Below are 9,774 nucleotides of genomic sequence, written 5' to 3'. Positions count from 1 at the left end.
CTTTCTATTAAGATCACCATGAAACATAAGTGCTTGTGTGGGACGAAGTATTGTCACAGTTGTTTCTGATTGCCTAAACGTGTCAGAGTTTTGACTACCAAGCAATTGCATTGCAGGTTAATTTTCTTTAAATTGTGACCTGGTTCAGTTTCTTTCACCAGATGGGGACTGAGAGGAGGGGGAGTGTTTTAGGGTTCTTACTTTCTTCTGATAAGTTTTCCCTTTTCGCATGAACACTAGCATGTGTACACAGACACCTGCTTATATTTTACTAAATTTAAACATGCTCAGCTGACATTCTGCAATAGGATTTCTGTGGGTGGTGGTTTTTTGGACGGAGAGACTAGTGAATACAGGAGAAAACAGAGCAGCCTGACAGACCACCAGTTGCACCAGAGCTGGTAGGAGCGCGTGGGTGGGCAGGCGTTTGGCAGACAGTGGGACATGCTCTTCTTGGTGCAGGCGGGAAGGTACAAGAAACATTTGAGGTGTGGAGGGATCTAATAGTGCCAGAAAGTGGCATTTTGACTAATGGTCAGGGAGAAATGGGACAAAATAAAAGGAATTGTGGACTTACACCAGTACCAGCAGGAGTACATACCATTGCAAAAGACAGAGAGGATAGACCACAGAGCTGGAGAGAATAATGCTGAGACAACACTTGTTTGGCCAGACAAAAGTGAAAGCCACCCTCATGGGGTGGGGAGGATAAAATCCTATTAAAGATGTTGCTGTTTTATGGTTTCTACTGTCTCACTGGCTCTGGGATAACAGGTGGGAGCAAGATGGAAAGGAGCGAGCCTGAAACAATCAACTCTGCTTCTTCAGGAAATAACTCAGTTTTGAAATCTATTTTCTGTTTGCAGCTGAAAGAAAATCACTATAGGATCCAGAAGAGGTTACACATACATACAAATAAAAAATTATACCTCTACAGAAGTTATCTAGCTTACACAATTTTTTAAACATGATTCCAAAGCAATTAATCATGCCTCTCCATTCTGAGATAAAATGAGTAAAAAACACCTTTCTTATTTTTATTGTACATAAAAATGTATGGGAAAATAAATAAAAATATCAAAATATTTCCCGATACCTGGCCATAGAGGATGTAATTTAAAAACGAAGGAATGGGTTAAGGAGACACAGTTTTAGATTACCACTGTACGCCTCCAAGAAAACACAGGCAAATCAGTTGAGTGGGAAATGAATGATGTTAAAAAACTATGCTTATTTTTTTTAGATTAATAGATTAGGGATGGAACCATCCCAGTGCTTTGGGCCAAACTCTGATTTGCCTTTTAAACTGTGTTTAGATGTCAGTCATTCCTTCTTCAGCTGTCTTCCTCTCTACCGCATTTTCTTTAAACTAGCCTCCGTTTTTTACTGGGGTTCACAAGGAGGTTGTATGTGTTACCTAATTTACTAGAGTTTGCCACCTTTCTTTTTTTTCCTTTCTTTTTAATTTCTTTCTTCTGTTACATTTCTGTTTCATGTTTCTTTTCCATCCTTCTTTTTCATTTTTCAGGAGATTTTCTTTACGCTCACACAGAGAGATTTTTCCACCTTCTTCCTGCCTCTGTTTTCTCTTCTCCACTTTTCTACCTCATATCTTATTCCCTGTAGATGTACATTCATCTGTAGTGATTTTGCAGAGTGAATGAGATGGCACAATTTTGCCCTCTGATCCTTTGCAAGCTATGAGTGTCACAGAGGGAATCCTGAAACCAAGTGAAGTAGCTAGGACTTGGTTCACAAATCTGGGATTGGTTTTTATTTCTCTTTTAGTGTATACTCTTGAAAGTACAATACAAACTTAGTTTTCATTTTCTGGCTCTCCTGTTTTTTCTACCAGCGTTGAATGTTTTAGTATTCCAGCTCCTGTCACAGGGGGCAACTAAAACAGACCTATCCCAGGATTATTTATATCTTGGTTTCCAGCAAAGCTGCACCACCTTTCCACATTCTACCATGCCCTTCCATCATACCCACAGGTAGATGCTGGCAGAGACTCCAGCCTCAAACCGATTGACATTACTGACCTCCACAGTGCTTGGAACAGGCTCGCCCCAGCATTTGTGCAGCAGCATGCTGCTGCGGCAGTTTCTGTCAGAGCACTTGCATTTGTGTTTCTTTTAGAAATATCTGGATACAAGAAGAGGGTAAAAGCAATCTGTCTTCCTCACACTGCCAGCTAACAGTAACAGCAATTATTTCAGGGGTGTCAGATTGCTGATGAACAACCTTTTCCTGCCTGCACCCACCACCCGTACACCTGCAGAGAACAACCTCCCAGCAGTGGTCTCAATTGTGATAATAAAATGAACACTAAATTAGATAGACTGGTGATTGCAGGCTAGAGGGACTTCAAAAGTCTTCTACGTTAAGCACGTTATAATGAGCCCTGAAGAGCACCAGTGCCTGGAACAGAAGTGGGAGATTACGTGTGTCTGCTCCATTCGTGCTGTCTTACCTTAGCAGAGCTTTTGATTGTAGGGTATTTTTAGGCTCTCTGGAGTGCCCATATGTACCATATCCACCTGGTGCTGCCTCTGCGAATGTCTCTGTGTCAGCTTGCTTAGATCAATGACCTGCCTGCTCAGAATGTGCCACAGCAGAGCTGGCAGAGGGTGATTTCTCCCCAGCCACGGCCCCCTGGGGTGAAAAGAAGCATCTTTCAGCTGCAGAGATGGGAGAGAAATTCTTCTCAAAGCCAGGGAGTTCTGGAAATAAAAGAGAACACAGTTCTATTCTTTATGTTTGTATCAGTTGTAATCTTTGTGGTTTCTATAGGAAAAGACATTTTTTTTCTGTGTACTTAGAAGCAGATTTAAAAACAAAACAAAACAAAACAATGCACAAAGAAACCTTAGCTCCTTACCCTTTTTTCTCCTTTTCTCTTCTCATTTTTATTCCGCATATGTGTATAGATTTTCTTCAAGTTTTACTGAAGAAGCTCCTGGCAGGCTTAGGAGATGTAAAAAGACTAATCTTAAAGCCCTGTTTGCTGTTCACTCAGTAGTGTTCTTCAGAAGGAAACTTTTCCTTGTTAATGTTAATGTTTGAAGAAAAATCTTTTCATCATCCATGGCTGCTTGCAGCTACCATCCTATTATCCAAGAGCAGTGGCAACAAGTCTTCCAGTTTACCCTGAAACTATTTAAGAAGTAGTTTGGTCTTTTGATTGGAGAAGGAAAATACCTCACAAGATAACCGGAGTCCGTGGGCAATACAGACACCTACATAGATTTACAGAGAGACCTCTACTAAAGAGAATAGCTTTGTGGTATGTTGGGAAATTACCTGATAGCTGATAAACGGCGGTTTTGTGTGACACATTATCCTGCTATTTATTAAAGCAAAAATATGGGTCTGTCCAGAAAACTACTTAGAGCCTGTGATAGCAAAAAGCCCCACAAGAGCAAGGATAATCAAAATACCTTTAAAGAATCAGTTGTTCCAGGCTGTTACCATGAAGTTGCTTGCTGTCCATTACCCGCTTGCTAACAAGATGCAAAACATTTCATTGTACTGCTTAACTAACTCTGTGCAATGCAGTTCTTCTAGGAATTAACATGACAGTGGCAGAAGCAATGAACATCTGCTCCGGTTTTTATGTTTGTGCACACCGAGCTGAGTTGCATTCTGAATTTCTTGGTGAGATCCTGTACTCTCCCAGGCTGTTTTAGCCAGTTACCTCTGATATGCACAGCAGCATGTTCCAAAAATACCATGTTTCTTAGGAGCTTCAGCAGTCAGAGAGGAAATCAAGTTTCCACCCATTTAACTGAGAAAATCAGGTCTTCTAAAACAATGTTTCAACTGGTAGGAAGAACAATCATCATTTTCTGAAAGCAAAAAGTAATAAACGGCTCGTCTTCCAGGGTATTGTTCTGTTGTTGCTTTTTTTCTCTTTTTGTCCTGCAATACATCACAGCCCTTTAATGTAATTTTGTTTTCTCCATTTTAATCAGTTTATCCTCTAACTATGACATTTCTCTGCCTGCCTGTCTTTTCCTTTTAGCTTTTAGACAAAATTATTACAAACTAGGAAAGCCAAGAGGAAAACATACCAAGCCAAACTTGGATTTCCAATTAAGTCTCCAAACAAGACCCTCTCTAGATGAGAACCCGTTTTGAGATCAACTTTCCTTGTAGATAAATGTGTAATTTTCCCCTTAGTTTGGTCAGTAGCATTAACGAGAAAAAAGATCATTGTGCTCTACGTATTTATTTTTAATTTCATACATTCTGTAGCAAACAGCATATGGGTTTTACTGTATAGGACTAGTGTCCCTTGGTTTGTTCTTTCTGCTTTAACAAGTGTTCTTTCTCTTTGCCACCTGCCAGGAATGATGCGTAGCAGACTTATAGAAAACAGGAGCTTTCAGACACAAAAAAGGCGAAGCAGCATGCCTCCCTGAAAATTAACCTAATGCCTCCCTGAAAATTAACCTAATTTCCTGAGCTTGGCATTAGAGCAGAATCACAAGGCTGTGACACAAGTGAGTGAGATGTGCTGAGATGTGCTCTCTTACCTCTCTCTCACTCTCACCAATTTCTTCCTGGCATCCTGACTGTTTGCCCAGTTAAACAAACAAGCAAACAAGCAAATCTCAAGAGTAGCATAAGACACAAAACTCCAAAGTCATTAACCAAAATCCTACTGTTAAAGCCACTGGCTCTTCAGGCAAGATCCTGTCTTTCTCTAAAGGGTAGTGCTGAATTCTTAACAGGGCAGGACCCTTGTTAAAACCCTGGTTGTTCTGAGACCACAGTTATGTTCCTGTGAAAAATTGTCCTCTACATACGAGGATTGATGTCCTACCTAAAATACAGTTTTGAAATACACTGTGTCTACAGCAGCATTGTGAAAAGGGGCTACTTCTGCCAGATCAAAGATTTTGATGGTGTAATGGATAGAGTGCAGTTTGTTAAAATACCATGTGTCTGTCTTGAATCTGAAGTTCAGCCCTTTAGCACACAAAATGGCTTGTGCTGTGCTTGAGATTTTTCCGTACATAGATGGCTCGTTCTCTGACATTAAGCAAATGACTAACACACTGAGGAGTGATCTGGCCGGGAGTTAAAAATCCTAATGTGAAAGATAATCTCTTTTGAAAATGCCAGGGGCACCAGGGTGTTTCTTGTCCCACTTGATCGAGATTAAACTTCCCACGTTTCTCACAGCAGAAGCTAAACTCATCAAAGAGGCAAGTTTTTGCAGCTAACCCTCAGCAGGCTATTTGTTTTCAATATGTAATGATAAAGCTGATAGGATTTTTTTTCAAAGAGTTGTCTGATTTAAGTCCCTAAAGAAATGACCACCCACGGGCTGAGGCAGGATTGTCTCTTAGGTGCACACAAATTCCTTGAGTGGCTGAAGCCTCTGATTTTCCTGTGGAAAACTATCAGGCTAGAAATATTTTAGAATACTGCCCTATGGAAAACTCTTCAGGACCCAAATTCTATTCTCTTCTCTCCTTTTACGGATACATCTGATGAGCAATTTTTTCACAATCAGGATGTCTAGGATGATCACATCCCAACGTGAATGAAATTATTTCAGACCTCTATTTTCTCTTGGTTTCTGTCACAGCTTTGCCAGAGAGATGCTTGGTTTTATAAGACAATTAAAGCAATTGGAATAAACCGTTCATCACTTCAGTATTGGTTATAACTGTTTGATGGAAAAGGGCATGTGGCAGTATTTGGGGACCGGCAGTTTGCATGGTCAGTTGCTAAGATATTGGATAGTGTCAAAATCATGTCTGAATTGATGGATTGTGCTGTCTCTTAAAAAGGTTTTAGCTGCATGTTGGTCTTTATTTGTCTTCAGAAAAATGTTGGCCCTTAGAAGAATCATTTCATTTTTGACATACCACAAAAACTATATGACTCAGCAGAGTGAAATGCCCCCTAGATACAATATCCATCAGCAACTATTCATTAGTCCAATAGTACACAGTATACAGTTCACATCAAATAAATTCTGCCTGGCTTTGCCCATTAGGTAGAAACCTCAGGTCACAAGCAGCTGTCATGGGTGTGTCCTGGTTTGAGGTAAAACAGAACCAATTTTCTGTTCAGTAATTTTACTTTGCAGCTAAGCCTCTTCTAACTAACTGAACTCTCTGAAATTAACAGCGAATTGTTCAGACACTGTTCGCTCTCAGAGCGATGACCTGATTATTTATAATTTATGCCAAGGCATGGTATGCAGAGAAACTCTTGCTTATACTTGGTGCTGTAACACCCAAGGGCAGCCAACTTTATCATTTGTTCCGTTGGAGGGTCAGAAGCTGAAAGGCTTAGAGGGGTCCCACCTGCGGGGAGGAGCAGACAGGACAGGTGACCCAAAATTGACCAACAGGGTATTCCATCCCATCTGCCTCATGCTCAGTATAAAAGCTGAGGGATCAAAGGGTCAGTATCTCTTTCTTCAATGGCCAATGTCTGAGGAGAACTCTGTCTGTTTGTCTGTTTTTGATCCCAATTCGTGCATTCCGGAATCCAGATCCGGAATCCAGTTCCCATCTATCGCTGAGTCCAGTGTGGGACTTTCCCAGTGTCTGCCAGTGACGTGATCGTCATCCTGGGAGCTTGATACGGTTTTGTATATATTGCATATATTTTCATCATTTTCTTTTTACTATTTTATTAATATTTTCATTAAAGTAGTTTAGTTTCTTCTAAACTCATCTGTCATTCTTTTCAGTGGCCAGTCCAGCCCAAACCATGACAAGGTGAAATCTTGTTTCAACAGAGATCTCCTTTTGCTTCTGGTCATCACAAAACGTCATCTTATGCCTTTGTGAACAGGTAGTATTAGACAACATCTTACTCCAAATTAAGACATACAAGCAGAGACACACACTCGAAGCTCCTAAGAGCTTGTAAGAAGGCTGTATCTTTATAAAACAAGTATCTGCCTTGATCAAGTTCTCCACAGAAGTTAGTGGAAATTTTTACTCAAGTTCATTGAGCCAAGAGTCCACCCTGGCAAAAATTTTAAACATACTATTCAATTTCTTTGACATGTCCTTTTGACTAGTAACTTGCATAAGTACAAAAAGCCTTGACTTGGCAGACTTTCATCTTATATGCATAACTTCCACCTAGCGACTTTCACTTCTGTGATGATTATAAAAATGGCTATCTAACCAGAGCTTTCATCTTATTTGTGCTACATTCCCCCACGTCACTAGCAATAATTACAGGAAAGTCTTCAGTAGCATTTTAGGGAAGCCTATGAGGCTGATTTTCTGAGATTTCGGGAAACTATTGCTTTCATAGCCTTCAGTTGGAGTTGCTAGAGCTCAACACTTCCAAAAGGCGCATTAGAATCTCCATTATGTTTAGTCAGATGTTACTGGAAATGGTTTACATTTTCACATTATCTATCAGCTTAAGGGAGTAATAGAATATATTCAGTACACTGAAAACTCCCCACTGCATCTTATTCAGCACAATTCTGGGCTGAGATATGCCAGCTCTTTGAGAGTATTTAGCAGAATTACATGTTATCAAAGGATAGGAAATAGAGTATGGTATCCCATTGCAACGCCAGGTAGAATTTTAAATATTGGAATTTAATTACCCAAGTTGTATTAGGGTAACAGTTCTCTATCTCCTTTAATCCAGCTCATTATCATTTGAGAGAAGAGACTTCTGAGTCAAGCACAATTGCTGGTAATTAAGCGCTGGTGATACCAGTGGTCTCTGGAGGCAATTTTATCCAGCCCTTGCAATGTTAAAAGAGAAAGACCCAAAACCAGAACCATTTAAAGGAACAAGTGAGGAATAAAAGAAAATCTGCTTTGAGGAATGTCTTTCACATAACTTCAAATCAATCACTGAAAGACTTTTGCAATAACATACAGCTGAGGCCTAGTATTTTGCAGACAATAACATTTTGCAGCATTATAACAGTAAATCTGAACTCTTTACTTCAAATCAAAAACCACTAACAGAATTCATGGGTTTTGGAAGGAACAGACTCTCCTAAAACTCCTCTTTGCCTTCTGAGGAGTGAGGAAGTCAGAGAGACCAGGTTATCTTTTGAGATCTGCAAAAGAGCTTTGTCCCCTTCTCTGTAGCAGCAAATTCTGCTTAATATTGGAGATGGACAGTGATCAGTCAGTCAGCAGTTACTATGTACAATTAGGTTCTGCTTAATATTGGAGATGGACAGTGTTCAGTCAGTCAGCAGTTACTATGTACATGTTAAAGAAGTCTTGGAGCACATCCCCAGCCAGGACGTTTGACACAAGTAGAAAGAAAATATTTTCTGTGTCCCGTTCCCAAGAAAGAACATTTCAAGCTTTTTATTGGCACATTTATCATTCTGCTCTGTTGTTGACAGTCAGGAAGTTCTTAAGAAACTTTCTCTGGTGTTGCACTGGAATTTAGCATTGGAGTCATAATATCATAAGGGAAAGTAACTGAATGCAAGATCAATTACCTTTCCATAGTACTACAGCATCGTGCCATCAGTCATCACTGCAGCATATCTGAAGTATAGGTTTACAGTCCTACAAGAGCAATGAAGGAGGCAGGAGAGGCAAGCGAAAATGAAAAGAGCATTGGAAGGTGGGGTTACAAATTTAATCTTAATCTCTCTTTCACCTTCCCTAGTGCCTTATGGCAGCTCCCTATCCCCATTCATTGAAGATTTTCTCACGTCAATTGCTTTAGTAAAACCTTGTTCAGATTCATGCTTGTTGGAAATGGAATAGAGAACAATAAATCTACAGCACCATAACACAGTAAAGTGATCAAAGGGCTGTTGAAGCCTTGTAGGAAACTTTAGAAATGCACAGTCTTTTAATTTAGTTGGTCTATCAAATACTGGGTCCTTTATTTATTTTTTCCTTGCAGTTAGGTTCTGCCATATTTTTCATCTGGAGAAGAACAATTCTTCTCATCACACTCACATGTTTCTATGGGTTTACTCAGCAGCAGACTATATATTCCAGTTGGGTTACTTTAAGAATAATGTCTTAGTAAGCAGGAATCCCATACATTTCCATACAGCAACTCAGGAAGTAATGTTCTATTTGCTAGATAAACTGAGTTTATGTCATCATCATAACTTGAATCACTGTGCATATGTTTGCTTGAAATTATCATTGGCAAGTGCATGAAAACAAGGAATAAGAGTTCTTTCTGCTTATATTCATTATTTGCCCCTGCCACGATATCATAGGCATTTCTGCTGCAACTAAAGTTAATGGTACGAACAGCCTTGTAATTTCTAATGAAGAGGAAGCAGCAAGAACAGATATACATCCCTAAAAACCCTCAGCTCTAGCTCATGTGTTTTGTGTCTAGGTAAATATTCATTGCACTACATTGCAGAAGAAAACCAACACCAAACACATCGATTGTAGAAACCATAAATTTATTCAAATCAAACATTTTAAAGATACCCATGTGAAGCATCTTTATAGGGATGCACTGAAAGATGCAGCAATAATTTCTTTGCCTTAAGTAGCACTTTCTTGATACAGTGTAGTTTTCAAAAATGAGTTGTCACTGGTATCTCTTCACATGTTTTTAGAAATATATATTATATATATCAATACTAAATGTAAGATCCTGCTTTCATGTAATGATAATGTAACACCTACAGTTCTAGAAAAAGACAGGATTAGAGAGTAACTTTTACTATGCTGTTGAATAGGAGCCTAAATGAGTGCAAGCTTTCCACTTAAGCTTTTCCTAAGTTATCCAGGCTTTTATGGAGTGAGTTGGCTTCTTCCCTGTGACAGG

This window comes from Charadrius vociferus, unplaced genomic scaffold (genome assembly GCF_000708025.1).
Source record: "Charadrius vociferus isolate BGI_N301 unplaced genomic scaffold, ASM70802v2 scaffold756, whole genome shotgun sequence".
Taxonomy (NCBI): Eukaryota; Metazoa; Chordata; class Aves; order Charadriiformes; family Charadriidae; genus Charadrius; species Charadrius vociferus.
The sequence above is the reverse complement of the archived record's forward strand: the minus strand, read 5'-3'. Positions refer to the sequence as shown.